Source organism: Phoca vitulina, unplaced genomic scaffold (genome assembly GCF_004348235.1).
Source record: "Phoca vitulina isolate PV1807 unplaced genomic scaffold, GSC_HSeal_1.0 scaffold27, whole genome shotgun sequence".
Taxonomy (NCBI): domain Eukaryota; kingdom Metazoa; phylum Chordata; class Mammalia; order Carnivora; family Phocidae; genus Phoca; species Phoca vitulina.
Window position 1 is genome coordinate 16,908,487 of NW_022589730.1, and position 22,282 is coordinate 16,930,768.

General features: G+C 48.1%; 1 long non-coding RNA gene across 2 annotated transcripts; it reads left to right on the forward strand.

The window, feature by feature from the left end:
* The first annotated feature begins 4,230 nt into the window (after nucleotides 1-4,230).
* On the forward strand, nucleotides 4,231-9,498 carry LOC116643726. Of its 2 annotated transcripts, none has more exons than XR_004301606.1 (4): nucleotides 4,231-4,539; nucleotides 7,813-7,925; nucleotides 8,982-9,212; nucleotides 9,377-9,498. It is a non-coding gene; the product is annotated as an uncharacterized LOC116643726 (long non-coding RNA). The 2 variants fall into 2 exon arrangements; XR_004301607.1 differs by lacking the exon at nucleotides 4,231-4,539 and adding an exon at nucleotides 7,297-7,384.
* Nucleotides 9,499-22,282: the final 12,784 nt, after the last annotated feature.

The window sequence follows — 22,282 nt, forward strand, 5'->3', positions numbered from 1 at the left end:
TCACTTTGCTAAGGAAGAAGGACCCTTGGGTCTGAGGTTTGGAGCTGGCCTAGAGGGCAAATCTGGACACTGGCCTGAGCCTCAAGGATTCCTCGCTGCCTGAGTCTCCCAAGTGACCAGATGAAATGCTAATCCAGTGGGGGCACCTTACCTGTCTATTTATACCTCTCGACTACAGCCATTCCTCCTCCTGTCGCTCACATAGCTCCTTTGGCCCTTGAGAGGGACAGCTTGGGAGTCCCAGGCACCATGTGGAGCCTTCTCAGTCTCTCCCTGCCTTTTGCTTTAGCTGCCTGGATCTCAGCCTGGACTGGATCAGAAGTCAGGACAGTCATAGCAGTCCCCAGAGCCGGGGCTGGGCTCTCCTCCCTCGCTCGGCCCCAGCCTTCCCTGTCCCTGCTTAACTGGCCCAGAAACAAATTAATTGTCTTCAGTTGCTTTACTTGGCCTGTGATAGGCAATCCGTTTGCACATTTCTCAGTAACAAAATGCAACAAAATATAACACCCCTTCCTCTACTTGGGAGTGTCTTCATTTCTTGGGTTCAGTAAAGCACTTGGTTGTTTGCTGCTTTGCAAGAAAATATGTAACTGTGATCGTTTCTCCATGACAAAAAGAAATTTTTTTAAAAGATTTTATTTATTTATTCGAGAGAGACAGAGCATGAGCAGTGGAGAGGAGGCAGAGGGAGAGGGAGAAGCAGGCTCCCTGCTGAGCAGGGAGCCCGACGTGGGGCTCGATCCCAGGACCCTGAGATCATGACCTGAGCCGAAGGCAGATGCTTAACCAACTGAGCCACCCAGGTGGCCCCCAAAAGAAATTTTTTATCACTAAAATCATATTGAGTCCTTTCTGCTTTGTTTTCATGCTTCTGCATAAAAATTAACTTTTCATTTCAATGCTGAATCATAGTGTAATCTTGGAAGACGTTTTAAATGACAAACTCAGGGGCGCCTGGGTGGCTCAGTCGTTAAGCGTCTGCCTTCGGCTCAGGTCATGATCCCAGGGTCCTGGGATCGAGCCCCGCATCGGGCTCCCTGCTCAGCGGGAGGCCTGCTTCTCCCTCTCCCACTCCCCCTGCTTGTGTTCCTGTTCTCGCTATCTCTCTGTCAGATAAATAAATAAAATCTTTAAAATAAATAAATAAATAAATAAATAAAAATAAATGACAAACTCAAAATATTCTGTACCAACAATGCAGATCCCTCCACTGAGGTGACACCACGACCAGCAATGACTGAGTGCTCACATCCACATAGATGACAATTACTTCATTTCTGCCACCTGCCCAACGGTGATGATGATGCCATTAATCCTAAGGGTATCCGAATTTTAGAGATGTTAAAACATGAGGGGGAGAAGCATGCCTTGATAGGCAAAACACAATTGTTTTGCAAAAATATGATAGCAACCTGTATTTTTCATTCAATATTCTACCCTCAACATACTTCCATGTCAAGGATCATCTAGAGCAACATTCTTAAAAATAACCTTGGATTCCATTTTATTTCATTGTGTTCCATTGACTGAATTTATTATTCACCAAAACCCTATTTTGGAGTAAGTTAGGTGCTTCCCTTTTTTTTTTTTTTTTTTTTCAGAATTATTAACAACGATGCAAAGACCATCTTTACAGATAAATAATTGCACACAGCTTTTGTAATTTTTAAAGGACTTTGGTACATATTGCATTATTAATTTTTAGTTTGATACCAAGAAAAATTGGCAGAGGTATTCTTTGCCTATGAGATCTTAAGTGTTAGGAGGTGATCTTGCTCATTTCTATGTTGGGAATCCCAAATGTTGTTATATCTATTGACACACAATTTCTCCTCAATTAGAATTGCCAGATTTAGTTTAAAAAAAAGCACAAGACACCCACATTTTAAAATTTAAAATTAAATTTTAATTTCAGATAAACAAATGTTTAGTATACATATGTCCCATGCAGTATTTGGGGCATATACTAGAAATTATTTATTGTTTATCTGAAATGCAAATTTAACTAGATATGCTATATTTTACATGGCAACCCTATTTGAATGTATTCTGGGAGTCTGCAGGATCCTGTGCTGACCTGGCTCAGCTCCTTTTGGAAGCTGAAGGTCAGCTTCCTTAGAGTTACTTTGTTCCTTGAGCACATGATTATTTTAATAAAAGCGTTGCATTTAACCTTAGCTTTTCCATTCCATGAAAGGTGCTATCAACCAGGCGGACAGGGAGAACTGGGGAAGGACCAGTAGACTCAGAATCCTAAGGCAGAAAATAGTAACCCAGCCTAGCCCTTCCTAACTGTGTTACCTCCATCTCCCGGAGCCTCTATTTTCCTACATAAAAAATAGGGAACAATATTATGACTCTCGTCAGTATTGCTACATAATAAATAGCAGTGGGCTGGTTTACATGAAAGGTTTTTTTTTTTTTTTTTATGAACTGCAAACCCTCCAAACATTACAATCTAAAACTCATGGGGAAAAGTCCCATGATGCCAGAGCTGTAGACATACTGAATTTTCCCACATTTGTGTTGCTGTGATCTCCTCCGATAGTCACCCCCATTCATCCCTTTCCCCCACAAGTAGAAAGCTACTCCGCAGGCCGTCAGAAAAACGCCCACCACTCTTCGGAGCGGTTCAGCTAAAAGTGCTGCACGCAGAAGACCAAAGACAACTAGGGAAGTCATTTCCTCCAAAAGTTTTAGGGACGACATTCAAATAGGATTTTATTAGACCTGTGTTTATGGGATGTCTTCTTCAATCCAGGTTGCATAAAGGGCAGCAGAAAGTAATCAATAACCCAGACAAGAGTTTGGAACCAGGGAAAAAAAATCAATTGAATTAACCTCAAGTGTATTGGCTACTTCGGCTGAATTTGTGAGTAGGGGGAGATCCCGGCTAGGACTGTCAAAGGGAAGATCAGCTCTCAGCATGGTGTTAAAGCTGTGATGTCCCAACAGGGCCGAGGAGCGCTAGACACTAGGTTGAATCTTTATAACTGTCTGCAGCAAGTGTCTGGCTCTCGAAAATTTCTAAAAATACATATAATTTGGGGCCAGGGAATGCGTTCTCAGCAGCACACAAAGCCTAAACTCAAGAATTTCTAACAGTAGGTGATTAAAATAATAAAGTCAGAAGACAAAAAAAAACACCAGTATTAGCGACACAGAACACAATCCCATTTCTCCCGTTTACAGAGCATTCCTCTCGATCAAGATTGAGTAATTCAACCTGAAAATCAGGAAAGGATATGAACATGGAGTTTAGAGGAAGAAAACCACTGTGGTTAACTTGACTCATAATTGTAGAACGGAGATGAGATATCAATTCTCAGTGAGTGGACAAGTAAAAATGAAAAGGCTGGTCAATATCCAGTACTGGTCAGGCTGCGGGACACCTGCCGCTCTCCAACACTTGTTGCCGGAAGTGTTCATGGTCTACTTTGGAAAGGATAATTTGACAATATCTGTTAAAATTGGAAGTACGTCCCTCTTGGTCCAGTAATGCTGTGAATGCAAATTTACTGTATAGATATATTCACAAAAGGATACTAAGACATGTTTATAAAAATACTCATTGCAGCACAGTAAGAGCAAAAAACTGAGGCAAATGAAGTATCTCTGGTAGGGTGGGTAGGTACATACTGGAGCTGTATCATAGAGCACTGTAATCATAGAGCTGTATCATGCAATAGCGTGCAGACATTTAAACAAAAACAGAAAAAGACTGGGAATTGGGGTAGGGATGGCAACTAATGCCATGCCTCCCAAGTCCAAAATACATCAGAACACATTTGGTATAAATAAAAAGGATCTGAATAAATACTTATGTGTGTTTGTTATATGTATTTATTTGGTGGTAATAGTTTACTTTTTCTTTTCTTTCCTGAAAGATACAAAGAACATAATTGACGGTGGGCCTGGGGGGAGTGGGCTAGGCGTTGGGAGGTGGGGTAGGGAGCTTTTGCATTTTGGGCTTTACCTGGCTGTTCTTTAATTTCTTGGAAGATCAGAAGCAGAGCTCCAAGGCCTCTGAACCTGGCAACGGATGAGGGAAGACGTGGTCTCTTCGTCCAAAAGCTGAGGACAGATGCAGTGAGACATCAAAGGACTAGGATTTCTGCACAGATGAAGGCCGGCGGCTTGCTGGTAGAGGTCACGGTACCGGCAGAAGTGACCTCCAATGGGAAGCAGAGGGCCTTGACACTCAGCAGTCCGGGGGCCAGTCAGAGTGGGAGTTAGGGGAGCTTTAACTCCATCCCAAAGGGAGGCAGACGGCTCCGAGTGTTTGCTTGTGGCAGGGGTGTCGGGGGGGAGATCCTGGGGGGCCTGACCTAGCAGTGGGGTCATGACAAGTTTCCTCCAGGAAGCCATGTTTGGCCTGAGCGCTGAAGGAGGCATAGGAATTGTCTAGATACCAGCGGGGGCTGGAAAGATACCAGGTACAGGGAACAGCACGTGTGAATGTCTGAGGCAGGGGCCCGAAGGGGAGCCCATGTGGTTGGACCGAAACCAGTGGGAGAAGGCGCACACTGAGGACACAAGGTAGGCAGGGTGCTATCCTGTGGGACTTGGGGGCAAAGGTGGGTTTCATCTTTATCCCAGCAGCACTGGGAAGCTTTTGTTCTGTTGTTTTGCTTTTTTGTTTCGTTTTGTTTTAAGCACTGGAAAGCTCTTGAAGGGTGTTAATTTTGTCTAGACGGGATCACTTAGTGGGCAGGGAGAAGAGGGGTACGGGGAAGGAAAAGAGAGGAAGTTTGGAGGCCCGGGCGAAGCCCACTTGAGGGATGAGATGCCCACGGTGGGACCAGCAGAGCTGGTGCCAGAGTTGGATAGAAGTTTCTGGGTATCTCTTGTGATCTCTGCCTCAAGACGCCTGCACCAGCTAGCGCACCTTCCACTCCGAGCTGCCTTGCAATGTGCTTGTGGGGATGGGCACCAAAAGTGAACAGAGATGACAAAGATCCACAGATCTGAAGACCAGTCGTGGGAGCTGCAGACTCTGTGAGACATCGGTCTGCAGCCCACATTCCCATCTGTGCTCCTGGCCCTCCTCTGCTCCCAGGAGTCGGGATACACAGAGACGCTGATTATTTCCACGTCGGCATTAGACTGTAACGGTGACCAGCCACTAGAGTAAGAACTGCTGTGTTCTGGGGCATGAATTTCTTTTGCAGATATTGACTACATTGTTAACCACCTTTTCAGCCTCTTTCTTACTTTTCACCAAGCCTTAGGGACAGGACCTTCTCCTGGCAAAACTGTGAGACCCGATGCCCCAGCTTTGGAAAGTTCTCTTCTGCCTTCAGTATCTCCTCCCCTCTAGGCTGCAGACATGAGAGGCAGCGAAAGGCTCAAAGTCCAAGCCTCTGAATACACGTGGGTGCTGCTGTGATTGGTGAACTAGGAATTTATTTTAATGTTCTACTGAATTCAACATAACTTAGGTCATGATGCATTTTCTCAACCAACAGATCTTAAAAGTCTAACCTGTTATTATGTGGGGGGGGTTCTGTGGATTTTTTTTAAAGGGGTCCTTATATTTACTAGTCTAGGGAAAAGGATCAGTAGGTGGATGCGTTATTCACTCAGTAAATAGTTATTGCATGCTTCTCGTGTGCAAGGCACCATTCTGAGCCCTGGAGATACTCATGAATGAAAGAGACATAGTCCCTGTCCTCAAAAAATGTACCCTGTGGTGGGAGACTGAGGCCAGTCAACAGGTGGTTAGTGACTGGAACACTGGAGGAAAGCTGGTGTTAGGTAGAACATAAGAAGTAGGGCGCCTGGGTGGCTCAGTCGTTAAGCGTCTGCCTTCTGCTCAGGTCATGATCCCAGGATCCTGGGATCGAGCCCCGTGTCGGGCTCCCTGTTTGGCAGGAAGCCTGCTTCTCTCACCCCCGCTCCCCCGCTTATGTTCCCTCTCTCGCTGTGTCTCTCTGTCAAATAAATGAATAAAATCTTAAAAAAAAAAAAAAAAAGAACATAAGAAGTATGGGTGGAGAGTAGGTTGAGTTTTAGGACTCGGGGCCAAGATGCCTGCCACACCTTCCTCAGGGATGTGCGTGTTGAAAGAGGAGCCCCAAAGCGGGTGAACATTCACACAAAGAACTCGATTTCTGCTGGTGGGATTTCAGGAAGTATTTTGGTGGACTGAAGAAAGCCATTTAAATAGCTCGATTGGAAGACAAATTATAACCTCTGCTAAAATCATAAGATATTATTCAGAGTATATATATTAATAACCAATATCATCAACATATTAACCATTTAGTGTCCAACATTGATTTATAGGCTGTGCCTATGTGATGGACTCTGTTTTCATATATTTAAAGATCTCTATCTGATAATTGCCTCTGTAATGTTATTAGGATGTCAGAGTAATGCTTCTGGGGTCTGGAATGGCACCACTGTTTGGTGGCTATTAGCCAACTGTTGGAATTTGAGCCTGACCTGCACAGCAGGGAAAGCTCAGTGATAAAATTACCAATAATAGAAACAGAAGCCAAAATATTTTTTTAAATGAAAAAGAATTTGGGACCTAGCTGGCTGGTGAGAGAAGCATGAGGAGGTGAAGCATCACGCAGAGCTCATGGGTAATACATGGTATGGGCTTTCTTACTTGGACTATCAACGCCCTTTAAAAAAAATTGAAATCATCCTGAAGGGTATTCTTCTTAATTAATATGACTTAAGTATATTTTGTTGTTAATGGTTATCATGTTGGAAGGTACTCACAGAACTCCCATTGGGGACCTATCTGCCAAGGGAACACCCAGGGGAGGCTCCACCGAATGCCACCAAGCTTGGCTTGATTGGGAAATGAGAAATGCGTCCAGACCTTCCAGAAACCTTCTGTGCCTGTATTCATCCACTGGGTTGGTGTCATAGCAAACTTCAAGGTGAAGGAGAATGTTTCAGTCATTGTAAGGCAGAAAGGTCAAAGTCTATGAAATTCATAAACCTCCCTATTTAAGCATCCCAAATCAGATGGAGATCAGCTCCGGATGGTGGGGACTTTGCTTTGGGACGAGTTGCCCCACCTGCCTAGCCTCTGTTTTCCTCAGTGGGAGCACTCCCTCAGAGACTGGTTGACATAATCCCCTTGAAGCTCTGATATTGGGGCTTTCTGATTCAGTTACTCCGGGTCAAGTATATTTAGGTTCCCATCCTCTACTCCTTATTTCCTTTGCTTCCCTTCTCCTCCCATGAATGTCGGTCACATGGATGGCTGCGTATGTCTAGCCAGGTTGGGCAGGGAGGATTTGTCAGAGAAGATCAGGATCCCTTAGCTGTTTACAGACACTGGTCCGTCACTGGGTCATTCCCCGCCGGGAAGACAGGCCATGTCTCTGCCTGTCCCTCAGGAGAAACAAAGAGCATCATGAAGGTAAGGGGTCAGTTTCCCCACCTGACATTTCACACTGGTATCTAAGTCCCAAAAAGTAGAGTGAACATGGCCAGCAAATTGCCTGACACTGAACGAGGGTAGCAGCCAGCCTTGTCTTTAGAAAGCTAAAGAGAAGCCTGTCTTTACTGACCAGAACACCAGAAGACAGGGGTTAGAGGCCATTACTGGGGGCTTCAATTCATTAAACCACCTTTGCAGATTTGTAGTGAGGGGAGGGGTAGGCAAAGACGGAAGCCTCCTCTCAGACCTCGAAATCTTTTTGGAGAAACTAGACCCCCGCTGGTAGAGAGAGAACTAACTATTCCTGGCCCCTCATGTGCTGTATGCTAGACAGTCAAGAAGCTACCTATGCGTGGAGATCAGCAAACCTGGGCAATCACCTTTGAGCATCTGCAATTCCTTCACAGGCCTGGATTTTACTTCCCCTCAACACGATGCAAACATGTATCTTGGCACCAACCTCAACGTGATTGGGGACCACGGAGCCTTTCTGTTGTCTTCGCCCTGACAGGACTGAGAGGTGGGTAGAACTGGTTTCACGGCTTCTAATGTCTCTTGTGGCAGCCAGGTTTCTTCTCCTGGGCAACCCCCAATGCCTTTAAGCTTCTCTTCAAGCACCAGAAGCTGCCACGGGACACCACACGGAGCCTAACCATCCCACGCTGGTGACCCTCTTGCCTCTTGTCCACTGTAGAAGTCTACAAGCTCTCCACAGTGTTGGCAAGGGTATGGGAACGGGCACCCTCATCTACTGCTGATGAGCATATAGATCGGTACGGATTGCAAAGCAAATTATCAGAATTACAAATGACCATATCTTTTGACACACAATTCCACTTTTAGGAATTTCTCCTACAGATATGTGCAAAATTGCAGTACTGCTCATATAGCAAAAGATTAAAAACATACCAAATATCTATTAGAAAAGCACTGGTCAAATAACATAAGGTATATTCATAGAAATATTCTGGAGCCATTAAAATAATGTGAAATGTGTTGGGTTTTCTTTTTTTTTTTTTTAAACAAACCTATGAATCAATCTCAAAGATCTACTGTTTTTGTCTTTTTTAAAAGATTTTATTTATTTGACAGAGAGAGAGACAGGAAGAGGGGGAACACAAGTGGGGGGGGGGGGGGGAGAGGGAGAAGGCTTCCCGGCCCAGCAGGGAGCCCGATGCGGGGCTTGATCCCAGGACCCTGGGATCATGACCTGAGCCAAAAGCAGACGCTTAAGGACTGAGCCACCCAGGCGTCCCATCAAAGATCTATTGTTCTTTAAAAACTCTTAGCTCACGGGGTGCCTGGTGGCTCAGTCAGTTAAGCATCTGACTCTTGATCTTGACTCAGGTCTTGATCTCAGGGCCATGGGTTTGGGCCCTGGGTTGGGCTCCACACTGGGTGTGGAGCCTATTTAAAAACAAACAAATGGAAAAAAAACAAACAAACCCCAAACTCTTAGAATACTCTCAAAGTTTTATTAAGTAAAAAACCCAGAATACTCAGCTGTGTGTATAACCTACTTCCATTCCAGTAAAAACAGGGAAAAGAGTAAGCTATGTCTTTACTTGTCTGGCAGGACACCTGGGATGTTGCTCACGGAGGTTGCCATGAGAAGGATGAGGGGTGCCTGGGGTTTGGGGAGTTGTAGAGACAAATCAGCTAAGTCTTCGTCTCCAAAGGCTCCTGGTTAAGTTCCAGTATGTTGGTGGAGAGTATGACCCAGTCATCCATTAGCACTTCAAAATGGACTAATTGATCATAGTTCCAGCAATAAAACAGAATGGAAAAGGATCAGAGAGCAAATCTGGTAAGATTTCTGACACTTCTTGGAGTTGATATATCAACATGGCTCAAAACTGGAATTCTAAAAGGCAGCATGCAGCAGTTGGTGGGAGGCTAGGTGGAGAGAGGGCACGTGGTGGGGGCTGCTCTGTATTCACGTGGCATCCAGTGGCTCACAGTTCCCCGCAGGGCACGTGACGTCCACGACTGTGTGTGGAAGATAGAAAAGAAACGGAGTGCAGCCCCCCGCTCTGCCACGCACCGGCCCCGTGACAGAAGTCCGGCCCTCCCTGCCCCGGGTGTCCCCCCCCACAAAGAGGCTGCGATGTTGCAATGAGGCAGCATATACGGCCAAGGATTGGTACGTGAGCGCGACAGTGGACTCTGTGCCCGAAGTTCTAGATACCAGCGTTTCTCCACTTCTGCCCTCCTCCATCGGCGCTTCTTCTCCTCTGGTTTGGAGGATGTTAACTCGCTAGCACCTTTCATCGTAACCTGTCCTCTAGAGGCGGGTGCTGCATGGCTCCCGACTTGGTATCTGAACACTGGGTTTCCGAGGCGGGCTCCGGCGCCCCCTTTCTCTGCTATCCCCCGAGTTGGTGATGTCCATCTCCTTGCTTACTTTTGCTAAATGGATGTAAAGGCCCATTTAATTTGGCTTTCTCTCTACTTGCCCAGCTTAGGGGAGCTGCTTACCTCTAACTGGGCGCCTGCTTTGAACCATTCGGAGAGGCCTTCAGTGAAAGTGGGACCCCCAAAGCCCGTCCCCGAGACAACAACTGTTAGCCATTTCTTGTATAGACTATGACCGCAGACACATGTATGTGTCTATATAACCACCGGGGCCATAATATCTACTCTTCTGACCCTTGCTTTTTTATTTCACAGTGTATCTTTGAGATCACTTTATATCAGTGCACAGAGAGACTCTTTACTCTCCTTGGCTCAGTAATAGAATGTTGTGAGTTATTAGAGGGGTTGGAGTTTTACAGAGGACTGAACATATTTCCATAACGGAAATTTGCAAAATCTGCTCAAGCTGGCCTTAAGGGAAAGTAAAGGGAGATGATACACAGGCCAGCTGCAAGCAGTGATTTTGGGGGGACATTATGTTTACACCCCATGAGACTGCTCAGTGGACCGCTTCCAGCCCCCATGCGTTCCATTGGAAGGGAGAGCCGTAATCTGTGTAACTAGGTCCCTGGATCCGTTCGCCCACCTGTCGCAAGTTCGGACAACGCGACCACGCAACTCCCTGCCCCGGTCTGGAGCCGCGTGTCTGGCTGGAGCCAATCTGCAAGTCAATTCTCCAGAGTGCATCTCCAGAATTTTCTTAATCCAAACACAGCCCCTGCCTCTTAAAAGGCCATTGTCCTGTCAGAACTCAAACTCTTCTGACAGCTATGTGCCCCGGAGCCAGACTGCTCCCCCTCGCTGGTGACCTCAACTTGGCCGGCTCAGTGGGGGGATGTGGGGGGGAAGTCTGTGCTCTGTCTAGGAGGGCTGGGAACAGTGGAGTCCCAGGTCCTCCCGATGGGCCATTTCTTCCAACTGCCTCGCTCTCGTCCTTTTAAGGACTTCCTCCTCCCTCTGCATCTTTGGGGGCAGAAATCCAACAGTTGGTCCCCTTTGAGGTTGAGCTCTAGTCCCTCTGCCCCGTGCTGCTCAGCGGCTCTTACGACAGAGGGGGATGGTCCGCGATGGCCCAGGCTTTGCTTGGGCATAGACCAGAGTCAGACACATGACAGGCTCGATTTACAGAACGAGGGGCTCTGATCTGCTCTGATCTGTCCTGGGTGACACCACCCGAGAAGCCACATGCCAGACCTGGCTCACCGTAAGCACCTAGGAGAAAACCTGACGCCTATTTAAGGAGGAGCAAAGAAAAACCAGCTGCTTTTCCGAGCTTGGCATATAGCTGCCCCGCTCCTGGCTCAGACAGCGGGACACCTGGTCATCTGGCACTCACCCCCCGCCCCCGACGCCCCCCGGGGCAGGCTAACGGCAACACTGTGGTAAAAGTACTTGAGTCTTACAGATGCTGCTAATAAACCAGCAAAGGAGCTGACTTGGTGCTGAGGCCCACTGAGCCCACCGCAGCATCTCCCACGCGGCAGTTCACTTTGAAGTCACAAACACCCAGCCGCAGAGGCAGATAATTCCCGGTAACCTTCAGAAAACCCAATTTCCAACGATGTGCGACAGAAGGACTATTTAATAGATGCAAATGTCATGCTTGAATATTTTTAGTCTTTCTTGTCAGTGCGTGAGTCATTTGGAGTGACAGATTGCATTCAGGGGGAGAGCAGGGATCTATCTTACCAGAACCCCATTCCTTCGCTAATTTATTTCATACTTTTGACTTTCGTGAACCCTCTCAGTGATTTTACAGGAAGCTGCCTGGTGCTTTCTGACACCACATCACACACTTACCAAATCAATTCAACAGATCTGTGGCTCAGTTCCCTTTAAGGAAAAAGCAAGTACCAAGAACTGGCCCTGCCGAATCTACTCTGCACGTTTCAAACTCTGGCTACCTTTCCAGCTCATTTGTCTCTTTTCCTTTAGAGCTGCCTATCGCAGGAAGTCTTTTATTTATTCATTTAAATTTTATTTTATTATTTATTCAGTGGCCTCAGACCCCAGAGGCTTTTGCTGGGAGGCTGCGTTGGCCTCCTTTTGCACAGGTAACAGGTGAGGGCAAGTAACAATGTGACAACGCGCTTCCCCCTCTGCAGCAGGAGAGAGGCTCCGAGGAGACAAATCAAGTAGAATTGGGGTCCGTGACTTCATCAAAGCTATGCCTTCAAGCTCGATTGACCTGGGGAGATTTTTAAGCTACCAATGCCTGGACCTCAAGCCCAGAGATTCTGTTTCCACTCATTAGGGGTGACACCACACCCAGTGCCATTTCTAAAGGGAAGGGGAGGGAAGGAAGGAGAAACCATGAAGAGTTCTTATGTCCCTCGAAGGAAGGGATGAATCTTGTTATGGGTTCGTCCCCAGGTTCTAGCCCATCGCTTAGCACACAGAAAATACTCCAGAAAGAATAAATAAAAGGCTGAATGGATGGTTGAGAATGTGAACTGGAAAGCTTTGAAGACCAATAAGAGGCCAAAGAGTGTGGTGGGAAAATTCCAACCAGCTGGGGTTTGGGTGAGTGGGCTCTGATTTATTGCCACCATTTGCTCACTGGGTACTTTGGGCAAGATGCCCCCCACCCCAACCCTGTCTTCAACTCTTAAGTTTCTTCATCTGCAAAGCAAGGGGTTTGGAGCAAATAATTTCTAATGTTCCTTCTCTATTTTAAAAATTCTCCGAGTAGATGGTTGCTATGCCTACCGATGGCATTTGGCCACCTTTATTGCTACATGTGTGATTCCAGTCAGCTCTGAATTGGCTTAAGCTAGAGAGCAGTTGTCCTTGAACAAGAACTCTGGGGCCATCAAAAAGAGGTTGCTTGGTGATGGTGTGTGCAGCGATGACAGACACCCAGTGTAAGAGGAGAAGGCAGAGTGTTCCAGAACATTCTCTGATGCCCCTGGTAATTCCATGGTGGGCGGATGGGGTGGGGAGGGAACACAGACGCCTGGAGCATTTCTTTTTTGATGTGAGCTGTAGGTGTGCTGGTAGAAACATGGAAACCAAAGCCAGCTTCAGAGACTTAAAAGTCAAAGTTGACTTTTCTCCTGACCCAACTCCCTTCAGCATTGCCCAACTCTCTCCAAACACAGGTGAACGGCTGTTTATGTGCAGATGAAGAAAAGCTCTCTGTTGACTATTTCCAAACCCTGCCTTTTGGAATTGACACAAGAAGAGGGCAAACTGCTCACCAAGCTTGACCATCCAGTCAGCTGGCTCCAACCCCCTCTCCCAACTTCCTGGCTCCATCTCCTCAAACAAACTCTGGAAATAGATAATCAGTAACACAGATAAAAAGCAGGGCAACATGGGCTTTGAACCCCAAGGCCAAAAGGCTGATTGCAAACTGGTCAGCTTCTCTCTGGGGCTGTCAGCCCCCAGGGGTGAAAGACCAAAGCTCCCCTCCTTCTCTAAGCCCCACCCTGCATGGTCCAGTCCCCACGGGCGGGGGGGACCAGGGCGTGATTTGCACTCCCAGGGATGCTTCCTCAGGACTCTGGGTGGCCAAAGTCTCGGCGTTGTGGTGGCTGCAGGTGGAGGGAGGCTGAAGCTTGGGACAGATGCCTGAGTCAAAGCAAAGGCAGTGTTCCTTTCCGGTTAAAAGCACAAACTCTGGAGCCAGACGTCTTGGTCTGTCTCTCACAAGCTCTGTGACCTTGGATGAGATCTTCTTTACCCTCTCCTCACCTTTTCCCATCTGAAAAATGGGAATAATAATGCACTTACCTAGAAAGGCCGTTTGGAGGATTAACTTTGTTCTTATTTCTAAAGCAGCTTAGAACACTGCCTGGCAAATGGGGTGTTTCAAATAAACTAGTGGTTCCCCCGGGGAAGAGTGTAAATGGAGTGTGCAGGGTTCCACTTTCTGGGTGGCGTTGGGTGAAGGGTTCTCGGCTGTGCCAGCAGGACCCTGCTTCCCCTGCGGCTGGCCCCGGCTGCCCTGTGGCCTGCCTGAGTCTTTGCAGTTGGCTGTCTGGTGCACGCTGCCAAGCTCTTCCTCTTGAGCAGTTGATCTACATTTCAGCTCTAGCAGCACCTCCTCCAAGAAAAACTCCTTACCTGACTTGTTGACAGATCTCTGGGCAGGGGCACAAGCCCTTCTGTGCCATTCCCAAATTCAGCTTTTATAAATGTGAAAGCAATCTTGGGGCGCCTGGCTGGCTCAATCAGAAGAGTGTGTGACTCTTCAACTCAGGGTCGTGAGTACAAGCCACACGCTGGGTGTAGAGAGGATGTAAATAAATAAATAAATAAATAAGCTTTAAAAAGAAGAAGAAGAAGAAGAAAGCAATCTCACTGGGGGCATTTGATGGCAAAACCCCGACCTAAACTGACATGAGGCTCTTTATAGTCTTTATTTATTCCACTTGGTGTAGGTATTCAAATGGCTGTAGAAATATTAATGGTGTGATGACAGCATGCTGCCCCAGACTCTACCAGCACATTATATGGGGCATAGGATACCAAGCTTTTCTAAAATACAAAAAAAAAATCTGCCTTCCAAAATACAGCTGGTCCCAGGAGTTTTGGGTTGCAGATCTGCAGCACGTTTTCTCTGATTATTGGCTTTTCTCTTCTGCCTTGCCTCTAAATGAAAATCTTAAGGGCAAATGTTTGTTATAAATGATGATCAGTTAGTATTACTTGAATGAATGAATGAATGCTTTCTTGTAGGGAAACTGTAGCCATCTTTCTTAGTCTCTGTGACATTCACCACTCTGTGACATTTGTGGGTCTATAAAACTAATTTCATGTGCCTCTTTGTTTCTTCCTCCTTGGGGCCAGGACTGCAATTGGGTAGGCTGTCCCCACGTTGGGATGAGCAGGGCCTGGGAAGATTGTGTTTTGAACAGCTAGACTCTTCCACGATCCATTTTTTTGAGCAGGGTTTAGAAAAAGAGGGAGCATTTCTGGGGCATTGGCATGTCTTTTAATAAAAGAATTTTCCAAGATTGGGGATGGGGGGATGAGTTGATGTCTTCACTCCTGAGATTCTCTTTTCCTTCTCCTTCCCCAAGATAAAGCTCTCCCTGTACAAGGGTGCTCCACCAGACCCAGCCCTCCAGGCTCAATAGAGGCAAGGACAGTGAGAAAGACATGTTGGCAGCTCCCAACCGAGTTATTAGAAGAGGGGAGGATGTGGAGGCCTGGATAGAGTTATGAGCCATCTGGCTCCCAATGTACACGAGTTAAAGACCTCACAGGGGATATATTGTGACAAGGGAGAACAGTCACGTTCTAAGTAAAGAAAAATGGATAATTATTAGATAATTCAAGCCCAAATCTCACACTGGTCCAAATTGCCTATGGTCACGAGCAGAGAGCTTGGTCAGCACCCAGAGGACACCTGTGAGCAGCCACCAGGAGTCACTTGCCAGGCACCTTTGCGTAGACCGCCGAGTGTGGCCGAGACGCCCACCGGCCTCCAAGGAGACTGCCATCTCTCAAGAACTAAAGTGTGGCTTATACTATGGGGCTTGAAGATCACGTCCGAAAGGATGGGAAGCAGAGCGAAAAGGCGACACTTGCATTGCTCATGGGCTATTGTTTGAGGCAACAAGGGGAGTTGGCAGCACCAAAACCCTCGCTCGTGCCAAGGCCGTGTGACTCTCTTACTTAGCAGGCCATTTTTGGGTTTCGATGTCTTTGGCTGACTCCTTGTTTCCTCTCTTGTTCTCTTTCCAGAGACCCCAAATGCCTTTTTTACAGACAACTGGGTCCCTCTTCAGCATCACAAGGTGGAAGGCGCTCAGCAGCCTGGCCAATGTTTGGTTATTATTCAGGAGTGGACAGAGGCAGGAAACAGTGAGGATTCTCGAAACTGAAATCCACAGACAACCTCCAAGTTCACTGTAACCAGCAGCTTCACCCCATTCCCCAGACCCCTGTCCAGTTCCTTTTAGACCAGCTTTCTCGAGCATCCAGGGTGCGGCGAGCATGGATGAAGCCCTGTGCCATCAGGTGGCTTATGGTGATGCGTAGGAAGGGGCCCAGTACACAAACACCACGACAAGAGGCAGAAAGGGGCCAAATGCCACACATTCAGAGGAGGGGTGGAACTTTCACGTGCTGGGGGCACCAGGAAGGGCTTTGAGTGGTGAGGTGACATCGGAGATGGACTCTGAATTTTGACTAGAGTCGGATGTGTGGGAAGGTCCCTTTTAGTAGAGAGAACAGGGTGAACAAAGGCAAGATGGGAGGAAAGCATGGGGCGTGTGGGCAGATGGTCTATGGGAAGGTGAATATAGGGGCAGGAAGCGGAAGTGAGTCTGAAGCCTGACCGTGGCTTGGAGTGCTTGGCTAAGGAGTTGAAATCGTCACCAGTGGCCACTGGCAGCCATTGAAGGATTTCTGCAGGGGACAGTGGTGAGTAGAGCTGGGCTGTGTGTGCACTGGATTGGGAATGGGGCGAGGAGGAAAGGGGGTCACTGTCAGGAGGTTACTGTCATAACTGGGACGGACGTTTCTGAGGCCAGTCAGGTGGAGGTGGGGGTGCAGATCCTGAGCTGGTCAGCGTGTTCCTGCTGTCCTCTGCCCCTCCCCCTTCTCCGTGAGTGCCCCCCCCCCCCCCCGCCCCGGCCAAGATCAACCTGTGTCACCCTCCGGGCCAGTCCCAGTGGTCATGCCTCAGTCCTCAACTTGCAGACCAACCGCAGTACAGATCTGCCTCTACTCACGATGGGTTACGTCCTGATAAACCCAGCAGGAGTTGAGGTTTATCATTAAGTCAAAAACCCACTTACTGCACTGAACTACGGACCATCGGAGCTTGGCCGGGCCTCCCTTACCCGCGCTCCGAACACCGACCTGAGCCTGCACTTGGGCACAACCCTCGCACACACAGCCTGGTTGACAATCAGGGGCTGACGTCTCCTGTACGGAGCTGACTCCCTCACCGCGTGGGGGGCAGATGGTTGGCGGTGGGTCGGTCGTTAACCTCCATGTCATGCTCGCTGGCTGACGGGGAGCCAGGTCGCTGTCCCCCTGCCCAGCGTCACGGGAGAGGGTCCCACGCATGTCACTGGTCCCCAGCAGGATCCACATGCCAACTGCCAAGTAGGGTCTCTACTGAACGCATATCCCTTTTGCACCATTGTAAGGTTGAAAGATCATGCAGTTGAACAGTCAGGACTGTCGGTAACTGACACCCATGGTCTCCCCGCCTTCAAAAATAAGCTCTCCTCTCCTGTTTCTGGGACCGCCCTGGCTCCCGGTTTCCACCCTCCCCCCCGCCCAGCTTTCTGGGCCACTCCAATCCTGATAGTCTCATCTTATGATCCTGGGACCCTCCTTTTCAGTCTCGGAGCTTTAAATGCCATCGACATGCTGATGGCACTTACATTGCTATCTCCAGCCTGGACCTCTCCCTGAACTTCTGTGTTCAACTTTCTACTTGCCCTCTTCACTTGGATGTCTAACAGGAGTCTCACGTTAGCATATTCAAAAGGGCTTCGACCTTATTCCCCAATCCTGCTTAGAGCCTTTGTGTTTCTGTTACTCCATCCCCCTGTGTGCTTCCCCAAGTAGCCACAGAGCTCATTCTCTCAGCCCCGTGAGGTCTTCACCTTGACCCACCCCGTCTAGATGTGGACCCTTCCACACTGCCTTAATCCTTCCCCTGCTTGCTTTCCATTCGTGGCTTCATCAACATTTAATGTAACATACATTTTATTTATGTATATGTTTCCTATTTGTTTGCCTCCATTAGAATAGATATTTCCTCATGGAAAGGATTTTTGCCTTGCTAATCATTTGTAATTGCTGTATTCTTAGCCCCTACAAGTACGTGGTACATGGTAGCTGCTCAGTGCATGTTTGCTGAACGAATGGAAAACTGGACTTTGTCCCTCTTTGGACTTGGGGAGCAAAGCCATATGGAAGCACAAAGATGAAGTTCCAATGTGGATGCCTGGAAGAAACCAGGGTACAATTCCCAGAAATTTAGAAAGAAGAGAGAAGAAGTTTGAGAGTGGCGTGAGTTTAGATTGGGATGTGTTGAGATTTTGGCTAGGAGAGTCGAGGCCTCTGGGAGGGGGTAAGAGGTAGATTTGTAATTGCCCACACAGAGGTGACGACTTTAAGCCACAAAAAGAGGAGGAGGAAGAGGAGAAGGAGGTGGATGGGGTGGTGGGGGGAGAGAGAGAGAACCAAGAGCAAATTATGGGGGAACATCATTTAGGGGAGGAGAAAAACTAGCAGGAGTAGCTGGGGAGGGAGAGAACAATCCGGAAGGTGAAACGTCATGGAAACCAAAGAGCATTTCAAGAAAGAAGCAAGGGTTGTAGCATTGAACACCTCACAACGAGGGAAGGATGAAGACTGGCGAAGGGCTAGAAGTGGCCACACAGAGACCGCTGTCCTATTGCCCAAACACCCCACATGGCCTGAGCGCCAGGCAGGCGTACAATGGGGACTGGTGGAAATTTCGCATGTAGCAGAGTGAGGTGCTCGGAGCTTTGCTGGAGGCAGCCTAACAGGAATGCAGGTTGGCTGGGAAGGGGAGACAAATAAAGAGGACACACCCTTCAGGAGGATTCTGCAGGCGTCCTGACTAAAGGAAGTTCTGGAAGCTAACTTAAGGGCTGGTGGCTTCAGTGTTCACCTCGTAGAGCAAGAAAATGACTGGCCCAAGGTCCTTGGGGCCCTTGGGTTTCCCAGACCCTCAAGACGGGTATGACCACTGCTCTTTCCATGTCACCAGCAGTGGATATTTCCCAATGCCGTGGCTCTCCAGCCTCCACAGCTAATATTTGTCTCTCATTGATCCAGTTGCCAGCCTGTTACTTTTTAACTGGAGTCCAGGGTTCAAAGGCCTGAATTTTGTTTAAAAACTCATTACACTGGGGAGGGCATGTCCCCATGATAATCCCAACTGATGAACAAGCAAGGATCTTCTAAGTCAATATAGACAGCAAAGAAGGCAAGAGAGGGTGGGGAGGGTGGGGGAGGAGGGGGAGGGTCGGGGAGAGAGTGGGAAGCCCCTACTGGCGGAGGAGTCCTTAGAATTTGTAAGAGAGCTAAGTAACTAGGACTGGAAGGACCAATCCCAAACCCAAACTTTCTGCCACAAGTAATATTAAATATGTTATACGTTAATGTCTAAAATCCTTTATCAAACAGAAACTCTTTAAAAACTATAACAACATCCTGGTGCTCCATCGAATACCTCTTGGGGGCAAAGACACCAGCCCTCAGTCTCTGGTCCCTTCTGGTCCTTCGGCTCTGTCGGCCAAAGGGATGTTTGTGTTGCCCTGGAAGGTATCTGGAAAATATGCCTTTGCTTCTGAGGGTGGAGAGAGCTCTCTCCTTCGACAGGCGGGGAGGCGGTGTGGCTTCCTTTGAGGGCCTAGGGTGGGGGCCGTTCCTGAGGACAGGCTGGCTTTTCAGGGGGGTGTCCTGACCTGGCCGTCCTTCCGTTCTCCACAGGTTCCCTTCAGCCTCTGCCTGTGGACTGCAGAGGTCCCTGGCCCAGGGGATGGTGGAGCGGTGAGGGAGGGTGCCTGGGTTCCTGAGGGACTCCTGGAGCACAGTGTCATCTTGAACCTACACAGACCCATGAGGAATAAACCTTTATCATATTAAGTCACCACTTGGGCTTCCTTGTTACAGCATTAACTTGCCCTGATAAACCCTTGCTTTCTTCCCTCCTCAGGACGCATTCGTGAAGAAGGGGGCCTGGGAACTGGGGCATGATCCAGGCCACCCTCTCCATCTCGAGGCCCTGGTGATGGACTATAGCAAAACATGTCTGGATTTCAACCTGTAAGTTCAAGATGATCGCTGTATGTAAACAACAGGCTTAAACATCCTACAAGGTGATTGTGTGTATTTGAAAAGTGGAGATTTTCATGTTATATATGAAATGGGGGATACTATTTGGGTATTAGACGATCATCTTTTTCATTCGTGATGACTCGTGGCTTCTCACCCACTGACTTAATGGGTTTCATGGCTCCAGGGCAGTGTAGACACCAGCTAGAATTTAAAAAGTCACTGTACTAATCTCATGGTTCCATTTCTGTGAAATCCAAAAACAGGCTAAACTAATCTATGGTGCAAAAAAAATTCAGAACAGTAGTTGCTGGGGGGCGGGGGGAGGGCACCAGAGTGGAGATGGGCCCGGAGGAGACACAAAAGAACTTCCTGGGGCAGTGGGAATTTGGGCTACATGGGTGCAGGCATTTGTCAAAACTCCATGAATGTACACTTAAGATTTACTTCTTGTACGTGAATTTTACCTCCATTAAAAAGGAGACAGCGGGTCCAAAATGGAGTCACTTGTGCTAAGCAAACCAAGACTTCCTAACTGCAGTCTCCCCTCCCCCCACTCCCAGGACTGTGATGGGGGGGGGTGTTCACCTTTTTCCACAGAGGGAACCTTCCTTCTCACTCAGTCTCCACCCGTGGGCGCCCCCAGGTCGTGACAGCCTCCCGCCACCTACTCATGAAGGGGCCTGACCGGGTCTTAAGGCAACGCACCATCAATTTGTTTTCCTGTCCATAGAGTTCCCAGAATTAGGAAGTTAGCCATTATCAGGCCTGCTTGGCCTGGTCCAGACTGAATAACGACAAGCTAAAGGTAGAAGCTATGAATCATCTAGACTTAGCTCTTGATAAGTAAAGAGAAGCTTTAAGAACGGCCAGCTCGAACTTCTAGTACAGTCCACTCAGTGGACCCAGTCTCCTGGAGCTCTGCAGAGACGCTGGGCAGGAGGGGACAACCTGATGGGGGGGGGTGTTCACCTTTTTCCACAGGGGGAACCTTCCTTCTCACTCAGTCCCCACCCGTGGGCACCCCCAGGTCGTGACAGCCTCCCGCCACCTACTCATGAAGGGGCCTGACCGGGTCTTAAGGCAACGCACCATCTATTTGTTTTCCTGTCCAATTCAAGTCCCCTACAGACCCACGGAGAGTCCTCAGCCTGAGTTCTCTGGGAACCTACCGTCCTTTCCGAGAAGTCTAGGTGAGGGGTCTGCCAGCGGCTTTTGTGTTCACGTCCTGGGGCCTTTTGACCAGGGCTCCCCAGAAGCAAACCGTGGGAATGAGAAGCTTGGATCCCCACGCTGGGCGCCGCCATCTGACTGGGGGCTTTGGCCTGCCCGAGGTGCTCGGCTCACTCGCGGTCTTCAGAGCAGATGACGAGCTTCCTAACCCAGCCGCTGTGTACCCAATACAGGGTGATTTATTCCTCTGTTCATTCCACCACTTGGCTTTTTCTCTCAGAAAGAACATACACAAGTTTGGAGCCGCTCTTCCCACCGGCACCTCACACGCTGCTCACACCACCTTCCCAGCAGGACGCCGTCTGTCGCTAGCTGCAGAAGGACTCCATCACGCCCGGCAGGGAGGCTACCTCCTGGCAGGCCCTGAGGGGCTGTCCTTGATGGGACAGGGCAAGGCCATTAAGAGGAGGCTTCCTACTAAAGAGGAAACATTTTTGAGGCGGCTACAGTTGTTAAAACTGTAGGGAATTGATGCAAGATCTGGATTTTGACAGCATCGTTCTTCTGAGAACCTCTTTGGGCTTCATGACCGACTTTTTTTTTTAATTAACATATGATGTATTGTTTGTTTCAGGGGTACAGGTCTGTGATTCGTCAGTCTTACACAATTCACAGCGCTCACCATAGCACATACCCTCCCCAATGTCTGTCACCCAGCCACCCCGTCCCTCCCAACCCCCTCCACTCCAGCAACCCTCAGTTTGTTTCCTGAGATTAACAGTCTCTTATGGTTTGTCTCCCCCTCTGGTTTCGTCATTTTTCCCTCCCTTCCCCTATGATCCTCTGTCTGTTCCTCAAATTCCTATCAGTGAGATCATGATACTTGTCTTTCTCTGATTGACTTACTTCGCTTAGCATAATACCCTCTAGTTCCATCCATGTCATTGCAAATGGCAAGATTTCATTTTTTTGATGGCTGCATAATATTCCAATGTGTGTGTGTATATATGTGTGTGTGTGTGTGTGTGTGTGTATACCACATCTTCTTTATCCATTCATCTGTTGATGGACATCTAGGCTCTTTCCATAGTTTGGCTATTGTGGACATTGCTGCTATAAACATTGGGGTGCACATACCCCTTCGGATCACTGTATGACCGACTCTTTAACTCACATTAAATTGAGGGTTGGTGGGTTAAAAACCAGAAGTGAGGTCAGCCTTTCTAGGGATGGACTCCTTTGAGTTAAGCAAGTATTATATAAAGTCATTAATTCCCAAGCTGAATAACAAGATGACAGATGGCTAAGAACAGATGTGCATCCCAGTGAGTGTGAGCCTTGTGTTTCAGGCAGACTCCAATGGCGCCGTGAAGGTGTGGGGCTCTGAGGGGTATTAAGGAAATGAGTGCTCTACGTCTGCAAGCATTTAAATCCCCCGGAACAATTAAGACAACGCATTAACCGAGAAGCTTGAAATCAGACAACCCATAATACTCGATGTAGAAAACG